Source organism: Triturus cristatus, chromosome 12, assembly GCF_964204655.1.
Source record: "Triturus cristatus chromosome 12, aTriCri1.1, whole genome shotgun sequence".
In the NCBI taxonomy this organism is placed as follows: domain Eukaryota; kingdom Metazoa; phylum Chordata; class Amphibia; order Caudata; family Salamandridae; genus Triturus; species Triturus cristatus.
In genome coordinates, this window is record NC_140595.1 from 569,090,726 (window position 1) to 569,108,540 (window position 17,815).

General features: G+C 43.7%; 1 long non-coding RNA gene across 1 annotated transcript; it reads right to left on the bottom strand.

Annotated features, from left to right (window-relative positions):
- Positions 1–15,561: 15,561 nt before the first annotated feature.
- On the bottom strand, positions 15,562–17,422 carry LOC146776274 (uncharacterized). The gene is made up of 2 exons (XR_014971960.1): positions 17,307–17,422; positions 15,562–17,033 (listed from the first exon to the last, which is right to left on the bottom strand). It is a non-coding gene; the product is annotated as an uncharacterized LOC146776274 (long non-coding RNA).
- Positions 17,423–17,815: the final 393 nt, after the last annotated feature.

A 17,815-nucleotide genomic window follows, 5' to 3' on the forward strand; every position in this document is an offset into this window, starting at 1 on the left:
CGCAGACCATCCTCCATTTTGAAGGATCCGCCATTGTCACCCTTCTGTAAATCAGACCTTGTCTTTGAAACTGATGGTTGTGCTTAGGCTTACTAGTATTCAATGCAGGTTGTAGCATTAGACATTAGAGCTGCACCATGCACATAAGCACCTCCATTGTGATGTTATTGGTGACCTGCATCTCCTGCCTGTTTGCTGTAAGCGCGTTTCACTGCCGCAAAGCACTCGCGCAGCTGCTCTTTTGAGGGGTCCCAGTTCTCTTCAATGTTATCCGTTACATTGCATTTTAGGTTTGAAGTAAACGGCATCAGCAGGCAGCAAGATACACATTTCCCATGATGCTAACGTTTGCTTTTCTTTATAGCCACTCCTGGAATGCCATGTCCTATGGGGCGCCGTACTGTTGGCCAACAAAGAGGATCAGAGGGGAATGCTGTGTACATGTAGCAAAGCCATCAGCAAACTGTACCTGCCCTACATATAAATGTCAGAAAAATTTCAGTTGTTTGCAGTTTCCACTCGCTCGTCGTCATCACTGGCTACCAGGGGACTAGGAACATGGGCTGTGGATTAAGCTGTCTTTACTGGGGTGGCTATCTGGAGCGGTCAGACGCTGCCTGCGTCAACGAGCCGAACGCGGCGAAGGAGAGTAGCACATTTACACTACTGAGCTACCAGATTTTCTCCTAGACTCGAATACTGCTTTTTCTTTGGCTACTACAGGCATGGGATGCACACACATATTTTACAAATCTCATGATGACAAAAATAATAAATAACATACATTTGTATACTGAGCTCAACGATGATGTAATTGCAGATTTTAAGTATTATAAATAACAAGTGTTATTTAAGAGAATTATTTCAACAAAACAGGAGGAGTATCTTACTGTTTCTTTGGGTTTAAAGCATATGTGTGAAGGGATACTAGCCAAATCACATATATGGTTTGTAAAAAAAAATAGTCCTTTGTAAACTATAATTTGTAGGGAATTGACACTACTGGACAAAAGATTCAGAGGGGGCGACTTTACATTTTAACTCGTTAGATCACATATTAGCTAGAAAAAAGACGAATCAAATGACTGAGTTAGTGATTGACATGAGCTAGGTGGTGCCGGTGCCAGAGGTGTTCGGAGAGGGATGGTCAGGCCTTTCCAATAAAGTTTCAAATACATTTATCAAATTAGAAAGTATTCATACGACACTTGCAAACAATTCCTATGCCTTTAGGGTCTTCCATGCAGAGATTTAATTGTTATCCTCGGATGCATTGGTTTGGGCGGCCCAAGAAAACATGGCAACAATTTGGCAACACAAAGCCTTTTTCAATAAAGTATCTAAAACTGCAGCTAAAATGAGCTAGGCTCAATAGGTAGTTCACGCTGACATGCCCTCCTTTCATTTTTCAAGATGAATATTTCACATTCTTAACTTTGACATTTATTTTCCTTTCGTTCTCGCACCTTGCATCTTCCAAGCAGGTGTATTGCCATATATCATAACTCAAAATCTATTCAAGATGGCAGAGTGTAAAAATTAAAGGTTGCTCAGAATCAATAGACAGAAGGGCTATCCCTCATGTTAGACATAGCTCAAATACTCATAAACTAGAGCTACTGCTCAGGTTACAGAAACATTACAGATCTAGGTAACAGAGCTATCTTGAAGGTTACACTAATCCTACACAGCCAGCAGCACTGATGATAATATCATGAAACGCTTAAAACATTAAAGCTGAGATGCCTTCACATTAATCATAAAATAATACTCATTGCAGTGAATACCCTTGGGCAGGAGAAGAAAAGCATCAGCAATATGTGCTTCAACATGATTTATCATTTGACTGTCACTTCTAGATATTTTATGAACTGCAATCATTTGTCCTAAACCTGCATCTTCACATTTCCTGAAACAAACACACCATTTCTTGTCAAATGCACGTTTTTCATTTATTGGTGAAAGTAGTAAATTCTCATGCATGTTTTGCAGAACAAACGTTTTTCCTGGACATTCCAGTTTTTCATTTTTAGTAAACCTACAGGTTTGGTTCCCAAACACGAGCTTGTCATTTTCCTTAAATACTCACATGTACAACTCCCATTCATTGGTAGACTCTGCCACATTTGTCAGTGTATCATTATCACAGCCCAAATTGCCCATAATATTTTAGCAGTAGCTGCCAAATGACAGGCATACTCACTTTTTTGAGGATGCCCATGAGAAACCATTGGTGCCCACTGAATACTAAGAAAGACCACCATATGGTGAAGTTAGCCATAATATTGTCAAATATACTGTTTTCACGCGAATAGCCAGCTTATACCAGTGCCACCATAATGCCTCCATAATGCTTGGAGTACCCACAATATGCCAAGTAGTGCAGCCATATAACAAAACCTACATTTAGAGGACTTCTGCCAAGATATAGCAGAAGCCCCGGCGTTTGCCCAAACTATTATGCCGAAGCAGCATCACGCTGGCAGAGCCTCCTCTGGCGCTGCATAGAGATACACCTAGAGACATTATCGACACCCCCATAAATGATGGCAGACTAGCTGACAGATCTAAAGTCCCTGATCTTTCTAGCAATACCAAACCCTCTGAAAAGGCTACCAGGCAAGCAGTGGCAGTCTTAAAAACAAAAACAGAAATCATACAACTCTTGCATGCTGAGTAAACATCCTCAGCACGTCAAAGACCCTTAAAATTTTGGTACTGACAATGTGCCCTCTTATTTGTGTATACATTCCCAGTGCATACACGCGTGCATAGAAGCGTTAGCAGGAAAGAAATGCCATAACACATGAAGTTTCAGGTTCGGGGGTTGAGTTAGGTGTCAGGTTGTACTGTTTGCTGGGGCGAGATACTTCTTCTGGTTTGGTGTTTAGGGTTGGATTTTTGGATGGTTGTCCTGAGGACTCTCCCAAATGTCCTAGGCTAGGTCTCTCTGGTTGGGTCATCAGTGGTGCAAGTGACAGGTGTGTGAACCATTCTACTTCGCTTGTCCTCTTGAATCGTTCCATTCTCCTACACAGACGCATGGGTCTTCCACATTCTGTGGAGCCCTCTTGAACCATGAGATGTTATGAGCAGCGGTCTCCATCCCTCCATGAGCTGTTGCCCCTTTTATCATCACCCGGGAGCAGGAGCCTCCTTCGCACGTGGTACTAAACTTCAATTTGGGATGTCTGTCAAATACTAGCATACTTTTGCCTAACAGCAGCTTCCTTCTGGTGGCTCTCCGGCATCAGGCAGTGTTGTCGCTGTTCTCCTCTGCATGTTTATGGCTGATCTTGAAATCCAGGTGTCGCGTCTCCAACTGGGGTGCTGCCTGGAGAGTGTTGTTAAACGCTGGAATAAACAACAGGGTGGCTGGGGTACACTGAGTGACACAGTGGAGTGCACCCCTCCCTGTACGCCCCTACCTACCCCGCCACCTGTGAATAATGCTGGCCGCCACTGTCATCTAGGTGAGTTTCCTAGGTCATGTCACTCATTCCTAGGGCCTTTGGGCATAAAGACTGGAAGACCATCTTTATGTATTCACCCATGGCTTCTGCATGCCTGCCAGTCACTCTCGTGCACTTTGGATGTTTTGATAAGAAGTCAGAAGGGTTGTCTGCTCCTGGCTGATATACAATATTTGGATTGTACCAACCACTTCTTAATTCTCAGTGGAAGATGTTGTTATGTGCCTTGGAAGAGTTTGAGCAGAAGTTTATGGTCCATACCTACTTTGAATTTGCGGCCATATAAGTGGCAGTGATAATGGGTACATTCCCATTTGATTGTGAGTGCTTCACTTAAAATCTTGGCATTTTGAGTCTCTACATCAGTTAGTGCCATGCTCGCAAAAGCCATAAGAGACTACTTGTCGCTCTCCTGCTCATGCACTAGGACTGAAATAAACAATTCATTTGGTGTTGCTTTGAGGATTAAAGTGACAATAGTTATATCAGGGAGCAGTGCCTCTTTAACCTTTTTGAAGGCCTATCATTGGGTGGTTCCCCATTCCCATCTAGCCTGGGCTTTTGTGAGAGCCCACAGTGGTCCAGTCTTGTTTGCTACGTTCAGACAGAAGTGGCTGTAGCAGTTTGCAATGCCTAGCAAGCTCCTACCTTACGTGGTTGAAGTTGTGGCATTCTTGATGTCATCTGACTTTTTCGGGTGTATATTCACTTGTTCCTTTGAGAATATGTAGCTGAAAAACTTGATGTGGTCTTCAAAGAACTTTCACTTCTTTTGGTGTATTCTGAGATCGTAATTTTGGAGTCGCTCTAGAGTGGCACTGATATGTTGGTGGTGGTCTTTTACTGTCTTGGAATAAATTAATATATCACTTATGTTGAGTACTCTTTCTAGCCCTGACAGCATCTCCCTTACCGCTCTCTGGAAAACTTTGGCTGCAGAAAAGATACCAAAGTTCAGCCATTCGTATGTTTGGCTTGAAAAAGTGTAGATATATTGTCTCGCTGGGTCAAGGAGTAGCTGGTAGTACTCACCGTTAATATCCACTTTAGAGAACCATTGTGCTCTTATAAGGACAACATTACTGTCATCCATGGTTGGCGTGGTGTGTTGTTTCATGCTTGATTGGAGAGCCTCATGTTGATGCACAGGCACACAAATCCTAGGTGCTTGGGTTTGGACACAATAACAATGGGGAACACCTATAGACTTGGCACTCTCAATCACGTCCATCATTTCAAGTCACTCTAGTTCTTCTTGAGGACAAAGGTGAAAGGGCACTCACTGGTGCTGCTGTGCTATTGGTTTAATCATGATATCTTTGTGTAGCTTCCCTGTGTGGCACTTGAGGCACCTATGCTATGCAATGCAAGGGCTTAGAGTCTTTAAGGATGATTGTGGGTTGGCTATCATGGCTTGTCAAATGAAGAAGACTAAGCAGTGGTCCTCTGCAGTGTGGCAGCTCAACAAGGTTCCACTCTTTTCGTGCTAAAGAACATTTTTACTTCCCTCCCTCCTGCTTTGTGGTGCACTCTGTTTTCAAAGGTTCTAGCTATGGATTGTGGTGAGTGGCCTCTCATGCGTCAATTTTGATTCTGGTGGGTCATAATGTGGGGTGGGGCCAAACCCATGCACAACCTTAGGAGTTCGAAATTATCTTGTTCATGTGTTCTTGTCTGATTGATATGAGGTACTTAGGTTACTATTGGACACTGTATCACCATTCTGGTCCAATTCATGTGAAATTCAGAACTATGCTTCATTGTATAAATACACTACTGGTTTCTTTTCAGAAATGTTGTAATACTGTGTTCATGTATTGTTAATACAGTTAACATAAAAAATAAATGTAACTAACTAAGTAAATACATAATTAAATAAATAAGTGCAGCAGGGCCTCAGAGCCTGGAACTGATCATAGCCCATAACATTTACAGTTGAACCTCTCTCTATTAGGGCCATGGTGCACGCCTCCCGCATTTCAACCTCACACATGGGTTGGGATTTTTTATTATCTTGCTCCTTTCCCACCATATGACATTAGGAAGACCTCTTCTAGCTCGTCCTCTGATTAGTAGCTAGTAGTGACATCTTGGGTTTCATTTGGTGGTTTGCATTTGTCGTAACGATGACCACTGGTGATGGGGTCGTTTTTGGCGTGAGGGTTTTTCAGTTCCACCTTCTACTCCTACATACTTGTGCAAAGAGGTTTATTTCACCGTGTTTGGTTCAACTCTAGCTGGATGATGTTTGAGGTGGCCCTTTTTACTGCACCACAACTTCATCTATGATTCTCATTGGGGCATCTGGATCCATTTTCAGAGATACTGAAAGCATCATTTCCATTTGCTCTGCTCTGCTGTTTGATAGTTTGTGGAGCTAGTATGTCTTCCAACTTCCTGCTTAGGACTCGCAGGATGACCCATCACCACATGGATGATCTCTACCCCTTAATTATCTAGGCTCACACTTCTGTTTATTTTATCGTAGTTGATGCATTTGCTGGTCACTTTGCACAAACGTGCATGGAACCAGTCTATAGTTTCCCCCTCTTGCTGTCTTGCTTGTTGTAGCTTGGAATATTCTTGGTCCAAATTTACATGCAAGTCGAAGTTCATACTAAAGGCAGTGACTCCTGGTTCATAGTTGTTATCACCTGCCATGTTGGGGAGACTTTTGAAGAAGTCGAAGACCTCCTTTCCCGTAAAATGCAGCAGCAACGTCCTTTCACGGCAGGGTGGCATCTGCTTCACATGTAGCTTAAAGCAGTTATTCAGCCTGCTGATCCAAGTGTTTCAATGGGGGCTAATGTGACTGGTTTTGTAAGCTCACTGAATGAGGCAGAACACCCCACTATGGAAAGCACCGGCACACTTGCCCACCCATGCAGGTCAGCTGGTGGTCTGCCCACTGCACCATCATTCAAGTTGGGTGCAGGAACGCTGGCATGTAATTGATCATCTGCCATATTGTGGAAGTGCTTCTGCAGTTTCTCTTTTAGATAGCACACATTTCAGGCCTGCTTTGTAGAGAATATGTCTCTTGTGTCACTTGTAATAGTCCCTTTCCCAGGTATGTATTCACTACCAGTATGTATGAGCAGCAGTAACACCTATGGTGTGCATAGTGCATAGGAATCAGCCCAGCTTCTCTGTACATACTGGGCGAGGTTACGCTCTCTTACTGCTAAGTGGTGCCAAGGTGCTCGAGCCAAGAGCCATCCCAATTCACTGCTGTACCTCCAACAGCAGTGTAGGGCATCCCTTGTGGCTAAGCATGTTGATGTAGAGGGCATGCAGCTGTCTTCACTCTCGGCAGGTGGGCTGATCAGCTGGGCTTTGGGCCTGCCCTCCAGTGCAGTGTTGGTGTTGCCTTGGGGTGGATGGATTGAGCTGCACAGTATGTGCTGAGGTGCACTTGTGTGCTTTGGTGGTGCGGCAGCACAGGAACATGAGCAGACCTGGATCCTCGAAGCCAATTTAGGGATGCCAGTTGGGCGACCACCAAGACTGGTGGGATGGTAGCAATAAGGTTCTCTCACACAGAAACTGTAGCGTGGACTGGGCTGCAAGAGGTCCCACGTCCCTTTGTCTACACCTTCATCCAAGCGCAGCCTTAGGTGCATGTGAATGTCCCACTATATTGGCCTCGTTGCTCCCTGCACCGTTTTTACCTTTCTACCATGTTCAATATGTATTCTCCATCATGTTTGCGTGGCCTTCAAAGCAGGTGGTGAGTCATGTGGTTGTCTGATTTTTTCTTTTTTGATGACCTAATTGTGTTAACTTAGCCTCTATTTTTGGAGAGAGTGAAATATGAGCAGCAGCGTGAATAGGCTTTTTGCTTGTTAAAACAAAGGGCCAGGCTTAGAGTGCAGTAACTTAGTCAGGGTAGCAGAGTATTTTACTCTGTTACCCTGATGGAGTAACTTGATTCCAAATTTAGAAATGACTGCTGCCCCACATTGGCAGGAACTGCCTTCATGGCAGTCCCTGTTAATATATTCAAAAAGTGCCTTGCGGCTCCATCAACATAAAGGAGCCATACAGCATACTTTCACGTTTATTTATTTTTCTAAAACAAAACCCAAAGCCAGATTTAAAAAAAAAAAAAAAGAACAGACACCCTCACTATGGGGGACTTCTCTCATGGCTTGGCACTCATTGAAATGTTTTCGCTTTCACTTACCGCCACGTTTTGGATGCTGGTAAGCAATACTAAAAAAAATGGCCTACTCTAAATAGGGAGGGCAGACAAATGGTAAAACCTCCGATAGTCCTTATGCCTTCAATCCACCAGAGGTGTATGCCAGTGAAGGAGATGAGGTAGTTTCCAACACTGACACACTGAAGACCGACCCAACTCTAAATTATGCACGGTTATCTTCAGTGTGGCGGAAAGGGTGTGGAGTTGATTGTAGCCTGTCTGTTGCCTTTTTGAAAATGTGATTGCAGTGATGGAGGTCTGCTGTCCCTCATTACTTCCTCGTAAGTCTTCCTTGCTGCCAGAGTTACGTAGTGAGCTTCAGCGTGGGAAAGCCTGCTCGTCCACCTCCTGCCATTCATTGTCTATCACCCTCTTGACCGAAGGATGTAAAGGCAGCCACGCGGGCTCCTGTCTCTGGTACTGCATAAGTCCTCCGCCTGCTCCTCCACTGGAGGTACAGAAAAAGCCATGTTATCCTTGATGTGCTGCAGGACCTCCTTCAAGTCTGGTGTAGAGCTGAAGCTCACTACGCAACTCATGTGGCGAGGAAGACAATACTCAGAGTAATGAAGATTACTGATAAGTAACCGGGGCATTAACAATCATATGGTAAACAAAGGATCAGGGTATGTTGCAGTACTTTGTAACCCACTCCTTAGTACACTGGGCCCTAGAGGTGGTGTTCTGTTTACGCTAAGTTTCTAATGAGAATTCTATCACTGAGATTGTATCGCTCCCTTTACTTGACATTATAAAACAAGATAGTGTTTAAACAAATAGCCATTTTACATGCCATAAGTAAGTAAAAGCTAATAAACCTCACAGAAAGAGCGCTCGCTACCAAACAATAGAACGAAGCACCTCGAATGAGAAACAATGGAAAATAAGGCTGTATGGCAAGTGAGGGGGTTTATAAAAAAATCGATTTAATCTCGAATTGTTAGTGATGTTCCCCGAAACCTCTAAATGTTCGTGCAGTCTGCTCCCATCGTCCATTTTATACCTTCTATAATGTTTGGCAACCTCCCCTCATTTCAGCTGTCCCTGAGCCGAGCTGTCACTCATTTCCTGGAAGCTGCCATCCTTTGTTTACTGTTGCCAAGGGAAATATATTGCAGGCTTGAAAACAAAGCTCAACACGGCTGTTTTTCATTCCGGTGTTCCCATGGCCTCACAGACAATGAAAGTGAAGCAAACCACAGGTTATCTTTGAGGGGCTTGAACTGCAAGCGTAAGAAAACAAAACGTATCTCTAGCGAGCATGGCTACGTCATATGAAATAGTACGTTATGCCTGGGTCTCCCGTTTTTCTTCACCCCACACCCAGACGGGAAAAATAGAGGGTACATGCAGAAGCTAAAATACCTTTCATCTACCATTCCACATTTGCTTCCACCTTTGTCGAGGCTTTTTATTTTTTTACACTCCGCCTCCTTTACCCCATGAGTGACTTTTATTAGAAAGGAATATTCCATGGCAGCTGGCCAGAGAGGACACTTCACTAAACTACCCCAGCCAGGATTTTTTAAAAATCATACAGCGCAGTGCTGGGGGGAAATCTGCATCGGTGTGTTGTGCGCATTTGTGGAACAATTGTACAGCATTCTATTTACAGATAGTCACGCACCGATGACGTCAGTGCTCAAGAGAAATGCTGTTTGAGAGTGACTCTGACCAGAGACGTCACTGCGTGAAGTTGGGCGAGCAATATTTAGCACCAAATCCTTCCTCGACGCACAACCCCCCAGAATAAATGTTAACACATTGACAATTGCCGAAATGTTAATTGCATGAAATTCATATTTTGTTAATTACAAGTAACACCCCATTTGCGTAACTTTTGGGGGTTTGGGCTCTTTATGATGCCAAGACATTGGGAACTATGATTGTGTCAACGTTTGGCACAAAAAGACTATGGGACCCATTAGGATGGCAGGCGGATCGCCCCCGCCGGGCCGGTGGTAGCCACTGCTGGCCCGGCGGGGGCGATCCGCCCGCCATCCATGCCTGAATGACCCCCCGCCATATTAGTATGGCTGAGGGGTCCGCGGCAGACGGAAAGACGGTCTGCCGCTTTTCAGCCGGTCGACTCGTCGACCAGGCGGAAAAGGGGCATAATATGGTGGCGGTGTCTGCAAGACATTGCCATCCATATTATGATGCAGGCGAAGATATGCCTTTCCATGGCAGCGTTGCCGCCATGTAAAGGCATGCAGTCTTTTGTATTGGGGGCCCGTTGCGGACCCCCGGGGTGTTGGGGGGGTGGGGTATACCATTTGCATGCACAACATGCATTTTTTATTTTGCGGCGGGTGATTCTTACACCACCGCCCACCGCAGTGTAAAAAATGCAGGATGCGACCTCCATGGTGGCGGTCGCATCCTGATTGGCATGGCGGGCCTGCCGCGCCTATGGCGGGCGGTCCCTATCGCGCCATCGTAATGATGCCCTATGTGTGCACATACGTTGTTTGACAGATACTTTTGCGATGCTTTGCATCCTAAAGCTCCCATGGCAAGTTCATAGTAAATTTATAGGTTTAACTTGGTTGTGTTTTTCACTGTTCTCAAGCTGTGCAGTTTGGTTCTAGTGCAGAGCGATGTTTGAGACTTTCATGCATCTCTTGAGAAAAGGATCCTCCCAATCCTGGTCTCTGCCCTGTGGGAGAAAGGGCAGGTGGGTGGGCAGAGGCCCATGGAGCATGGGTAGAGGACCCTAGATCTGGATCCTGGTTGTCCATTGAAATATGGCTATGTGGGTGTCTAGATGCTAATGTTAAGTATTGGCACATAAACATCACAGCACTCAATGCAATTGAGACCCCACGCTGCCACAGGCATCATAAACAGAGAATTGTCTGACAACTGGGACTGAAGATCCTCTCCTTTCTGGCTGTGGTAGAGTATTAGGTGGACATCTGCTCTAGGAAATGCAAGAGAGGTATCAACGATGAGGCAGAAGGAATGAAGGGAATCTAGATCTCAAGAGGAAGGCTATCTGACAACACACACAGACAACAAAGAGAGATTTGCAAAGGCAAGAAGACAAGTGAATGAATAAGCACAGACGCTACCCGAAGTCTGCAGGCCTCTCTCTTCCATGGAGCTCCCATGAGATTCTTTTTTACACAAAATATACCTCTGGGCAGGCCCAAGGACTTTATTGTGTTTTTTTCAGGTCAATATCAGTTTTTCAGGGGTTTTGAGAAAGGTCAAAATGTGAAGAGGTAGGTGCCATTGGATTGGGTACAAAGATGCAATGGGAGCTATTCACAAAGTTATACTTACACATGAGTAAATCTACATATGTGAGGTTACTATTTCACTTTGCAGTAAATGTGCAACTTTTGGCTAATCACCAGTTAAGCTTGTATAATTTACTACACAGAGTAGGCTTACATGTCTCCACCTCCTAAATTCAGGGCGTGTAGCCTAATTTGAAATTGTAAATCTGTAACTTTTCACACGCAGGCGGAGATCTTTGCCAACAGGACAGAGATTTCCCTATGGTAAAGCAAAGGGAAAAGTTTAAAAGTTAATTAAAGTTTACCAAAAGAGTAAAAATGTCTTTAAAATCATATTCATCAAAATTAATTTAAAATATTTGTTTTAAATGCGTAACAAAGACAATCTACAGCATTAACTTAATTTTGAGTTAAATATGTAATTATTTTTAATGCATCAAGTTACATAAAAAATATTTTTTTATGCTTTGAAAACAAAAATCCCACCTAAACAATAACATTAATATTGATTTATTATGTAATAAAAAATAATAGTTACAGAATTATTGAATACATTTAATTTAAATATTTGTCAAAGAAATTAATGTTACATGAATGTTTACATCTCAAATGGTTATTAACATATTTTATCATAAACTAAAATGCAGTATTTATAAATTAATTTGTATTAATATTGAATGAAATGTATTTATATTTTTCAAATGTTCAAATTAGTTTCTTTAATTTAAAATTAGTTTATGTGGCCTATTTTCCCTGCTAAAACAACAATTGATGGACAGAATGCAGAACAATGTCATACATTCACCCCAGTACAGAGATCTGGGCCTAAATCCATCGTTTTTTTGCTCACCATGCCTTTCCAATTTAAACCCAGCCATATGCAAATCAGTCTTGACCCTGTGCCTCATGGGAACAGTCCAGCCCGAACTGCCAAGCCAGGTCCTCCCTGGACTGGAAACAAGCATCCTAGGACCGGTTTCGGGGTTTCACCCCTCTTCAGCCAGGATAGCTTGATTCCAGTGGCATGGAGAGCACGGGACCCATGAACTGGGGTGGCGTAGTGGGCAAAAGAACGATGGATTTAACCCAGATCTCTTGACTGGGGGAGAATGTCTGCATTGTCAGCATTCCGTCCGTCAATTGTTTGTTGTAACGCTTTTCGCCCTAAGTGGGATGGGTATTCCCAGACGTGGGACCCGTGCTCTCTACGCCATTGGAGTCAAGCTATCCTGGCTGATGACGGCTGATAGCCAGAAACCGGTCCTAGGATGCTTGATTCCGGTCCAGGGAAGACATGGCTTGGCAGTTCGGGCTGGACTGTTCCCATGAGGCACAGGGTCAAGACTGATTTGCATATGGCCATGTCTGAACTGGGGTGGCGTAGTGGGCAAAAGAACGATGGATTTAACCCAGATCTCTTGACTGGGGGAGAATGTCTGCATTGTCAGCATTCCGTCCATCATTTGTTTGTTGTAACTATTTTCCCTGCTGCCATTATTTTCCATAGGATGATGTTGCAGTACCAGTGGTTAGAAAGGTGTACTGCTGGACTTATTTCACATCTTAGCTGGAGAATATTTTCAACTGTTATTTATTTATGGCCAGATGTACAACCATTTTTAGCAGTAGCAAATGAAAAATCAGGCCGAGTGTGACTTCTAGAAAGGGTTGTAGCACGAAAAGTATTACTGACTAGCAATACAGGATTTGCGAGACGCGATTAGGAAGCAGCGTGCCAAGGGAGTCCCTTCCTAATAGCGAGTCACAGGGAAATGTACGATTGCTTTGCAACCACAAATAAGGCCGCAAACAATTGCAGTTGCCACCAATCTCAAATTGGTGGTAAGCTATTTGCAAACGAGAAGGGGTCTCCAGGAAATCCCTGCCCCTTTGTGTTTAGCAGCAAAAATATTTGTGAAGAGCAGGCAGTGGTCCCACAAACCACTGCCTGCCCTTAACAAATGAAAGGAAAATGTTTCATTTTTTTCTATAATATACATCCCGTTTTCCTTTGAGGAAAAAGGGCTGCATTTGAAAAAAAATGTTGCTTTATTTAAAAAGCAAACACAGACATGGAGGTCTGCTGTCCCCAGCAGGTCACTATCCTTGTGATTGTTGCCCATTTCCAATGGGTCGCAAATTGCGGTCTGCCTCATCAATATTGCTGAGGCAGGTCATTTGTGACCCCATTGGGAATTGCTAAATGTTTTTGAGACACATTAGTACATTACATTTTATGAGTTCCGAAAAATCGCAATTTGCGACCCGCAAAATGGAATGGTTGTATATCTGGCCATTACAGTTTTCTAAAGCGAAAACTTTATCTGTGGGTGTCAGAGGATTGTACAAGGTTCTCACTTCACTAATGTAAAATGTCTCCATATGGAAATGTTTGCAAAGAGTCTACTCATGGCAAGTATTTAGACTCCATCGTTCTGTGATTACACAGAAACTGCAATTGCAACATTTAAATGGAAGAGTGCAGTTTTAGCTTAAACAAGTGTAGTTAGAATAGGGCATACATTGATGGATTCTCTTGCAATGCTGTCAGCACCACACCATTCCAAGTCAAGTCAGTATGGGAGATGGTAAAGGTCAACTGACATGCCCAGGAGCCATGAATTCTCATCTGTGACCCTCGGCTACCACTGTGTAGGCTGCACAGGGCCCCCACCTGAGTGATCTATAATTAAGTTCTTCCATGATACTGGGGACTCCCACAGTATCCCGACAGTAGTGGTGTGCTCATAAGGGAAAAAGCATCATCTGTATTTGTCAGAAATGGGGGTCACTAGTTGGCAGATGTAGGTACCTTTGTCCAAATACGGACCCGTGCTTCTAGTCGGGGTACGGGGGATACCCACTTTAGATAACCCCTGCTCACCCCCTTGGTAGCTTGGCACGAGCAGACAGGCTTATCCCAAAGGCAATGTGTAAAGTATTTGTACCAACACTCACAGTAACTCAGTGATAACACCAAAAATGGACACCACATCGGTTTACAAAATAAAGTATCTTTATCTAAGCTTTGCAAGACCAAAACGACAAAAATCCAACATACAAGTTTTAAGAAAAATGACTTTCAAAAGGTTTCAGCAACTGAGTCCATAGAAAAATATGGATGCGTGATTTCTTGCAAAGAACCTGTTGTTGCGACAAAATTCACCAAGACAAACAGCTGCAGCGATCAGAAGTCGTCGAAAAACAAAGAGATGCGTCGTTCCTGAGACATTCGTGGATGCGATGCGACAAATCCGCTGTACACAGCGGAGCGATGCATCGGGTCTGGTCTCTGGGGGAAGCGATGCACCGATTCTGAGACTACTCCAATCCACAGGTGATGCGTCAGGGAAAACTTGCCGCACAGGGACGATGCTTGGAAATCTGGGATGCATCTAGAAACGATTTGGCTGCGGCAAGCGGTGCTGCAGCGACCTTTTCAGCCGCAATCCCTCGATGCGTCGATTCTTGCCACGGTGACAGGCGCTGCGACGGTTTCAGCAGTGGCGTGGCGGTACGAGGAGATTCTTCTTGCACCATGGCGTTGCATCGGAAAAACTGTCGCAAGAAGAGGGATGCATCAGTTTTCTTGTTGTTGTGTTGCTTTCTAGCTCCCAGCAGCAGAAATAACCTCCAGAGGCCCCACACAGTCACAGGCACTCCTGGCAGGTCAGAACTCCCAGCAAGGAAGTTCAGGGGAGCTGGGGGTGAAGTGTTTGTGTTCCTGAGACTTCAAAACTGAAGGCAAGCTCTACTCAAGCCCTTGGAGACATTCCTCAAGCAGGAGACACAACACACAGCAAAGTCCTTCTCCTTTCCTTGGCCGAAACAGCAACTGAAGGCCAACCCCAGACACACAGCAAGGGCAGTACTTCTCCTCAGTTTCTTCAGTTCTTCTCCTTGGCAAAGGTTCCTCTTGATTCCAGACGTTCAGGGGTTTTAGATCTAATACTTATACCCCAAAATGTCTTTGTTCTCTTTGTGCAAGGGTCTCTGAGCCCAGTCCAAACCAGTTCTGTCGTCTATGGTGCAGCTGCCCGGCAGGAGGTGGAGACAGCATTGTTTAAGGCAGACAGGCCCTATTCAGGTGCAAGCAAAATCTCCTCCCACCACTCTAAATGCTGATCGGGCCTATTCAGGTGCTAGTGAGAACACCTCCCCCTACTCTGAATGGTCTATTCAGCCCAGCCCTGACTCATTCAGGAAAAGCAGGACACACATCAACCCCTCCCCAGTGTCTGTCTGAGAGAATGCACCTCCCCAGCTCCTGTCACTCCAAAACCAGACAGTCAATACACAAACAGGCAGAGGCACACAGAATGGTTAAACAAGAAAATGCCTACTGTCTAAAAGTGTATAAATTGCGGATGCACTCCTCCTCTCTACATTGAATAGCTGAAACTGGCAAATGAATGCGTGCAGTCAGCACTGTGAATCGCCCCTTCACAGCATCTCGAAGAAATTTTAAGAAAGGGTGCGTTTCATCCGCACCCAGCTGCTGCACTGCTTGAATGCGAACGATGCTTTATCTTAATCATTTTTGTCTACAAACTCGACCATCTTTCATCCTTATTCATCAAATCATCCATATTCCACGTTGTCCAAATCTTATATGTTCATAGAATCAATCGAGAGACAGTACCATTGCGCTAAATACTTTATTTTCGCTTTTTCAAATACTTTCTGTTGCCGATCCAGGCTTTAACATAAGTATGTGCGACCAATCATATTTAATCAGGACTCACAATGATACCCAATGCATTTCGAACCTGTACGGTTCTTCGTCAGGGGTCACTGAAAAAGATGAAAAGAACTTGCTTAACCAACCACTCCCACACAGACCTTATTTCAAAGCCTCCAATTACTCGTTTCACCTCTTCCCCAAACCAGATGTCAACTTTACAGTTCCAACCCTCCAGCACTTAACGAAAAAACACAATCCTTATTTAAAGCATAACGTGCACATTGCTTAAACACTTACTTATGCCTAACTGTAATTACCCAAAAATCCCCACCCATGATCATAAATACACAAAATGAAACATTTTAGAAACAAACCCCAATTACCTTATGTAAGCCGTATTCAGCATTGTGACCTTTACGTAACGCCATTCCTTTCCAAAGAGTCATCTTGTGCTCCCTTACCCCGCTACTAATGCTTGAAAAACTCTCGCAGGTGCTTTAGATGTACCCACGTGATTCCTAAATTAAAGTGAAATACCTCCATTCTCATAGGCTGGCTAATCCGACTCAAAAACCCATAATGCTTTGTACCACCCATTGAAAAACAGAAACCCACTCCACCCTGTGCCTTCCAAAATCATGCCAAATGAAACACGGAATCAAAGCAAAAGATACTACATCACTGCCATTAAATCAACTCAAAAACATTGAAAACATTAAAATGCCCCCTCAACAAAAACCTCGAGTTTATCAGAGAAAGTCCATAAAGTGTATGATACATCCAACAAGTGTTCGGTTTCACCATCCTTCCAATCTGCCATGATGTACTAATCCATTTATGAAGTCCGTGCACAGTCAGTCGATGTTCCACTGTCTCCGGAGTGATATTTTTAATCTTTCAATCCATTATTGAATTCACTTACTCGAAACCAATGGGGTGCAACCACACGTTGGGGCGATGAAGAAATTGCGCAGCAAGTGTATAAATTGTGGATGCACTCCTCCTCTTTACAAATCTACATTGAATAGCTGAAACTGCCAAATGAATACGTGCAGTCAGCACTGTGAATCGCCCCTTCACAGAATCTCGAAGAAATTTTAAGAAAGGGTGCGTTTCATCCGCACCCAGCTGCTGCACTGCTTGAATGCGAACGATGCTTTATCTTAATCATTTTTGTCTTCAAACTCGACCATCTTTCATCCTTATTCATCAAATCATCCATATTCCACGTTGTCCAAATCTTATATGTTTATAGAATCAATCGAGAGACAGTACCATTGCGCTAAATACTTTATTTTCGCTTTTTCAAATACTTTCTGTTGCCGATCCAGGCTTTAACATAAGTATGTGCGACCAATCATATTTAATCAGGACTCACAATGATACCCAATGCATTTCGAACCTGTACGGTTCTTCGTCAGGGGTCACTGAAAAAGATGAAAAGAACTTGCTTAACCAACCACTCCCACACAGACCTTATTTCAAAGCCTCCAATTACTCGTTTCACCTCTTCCCGAAACCAGATGTCAACTTTACAGTTCCAACCCTCCAGCACTTAACGAAAAAACACAATCCTTATTTAAAGCATAACGTGCACATTGCTTAAACACTTACTTATGCCTAACTGTAATTACCCAAAAATCCCCACCCATGATCATAAATACACAAAATGAAACATTTTAGAAACAAACCCCAATTACCTTATGTAAGCCGTATTCAGCATTGTGACCTTTACGTAACGCCATTCCTTTCCAAAGAGTCATCTTGTGCTCCCTTACCCCGCTACTAATGCTTGAAAAACTCTTGCAGGTGCTTTAGATGTACCCACGTGATTCCTAAATTAAAGTGAAATACCTCCATTCTCATAGGCCGGCTAATCCGACTCAAAAACCCATAATGCTTTGTACCACCCATTGAAAAACAGAAACCCACTCCACCCTGTGCCTTCCAAAATCATGCCAAATGAAACACGGAATCAAAGCAAAAGATACTACATCACTGCCATTAAATCAACTCAAAAACATTGAAAACATTAAAATGCCCCCTCAACAAAAACCTCGAGTTTATCAGAGAAAGTCCATAAAGTGTATGATACATCCAACAAGTGTTCGGTTTCACCATCCTTCCAATCTGCCATGATGTACTAATCCATTTATGAAGTCCGTGCACAGTCAGTCGATGTTCCACTGTCTCCGGAGTGATATTTTTA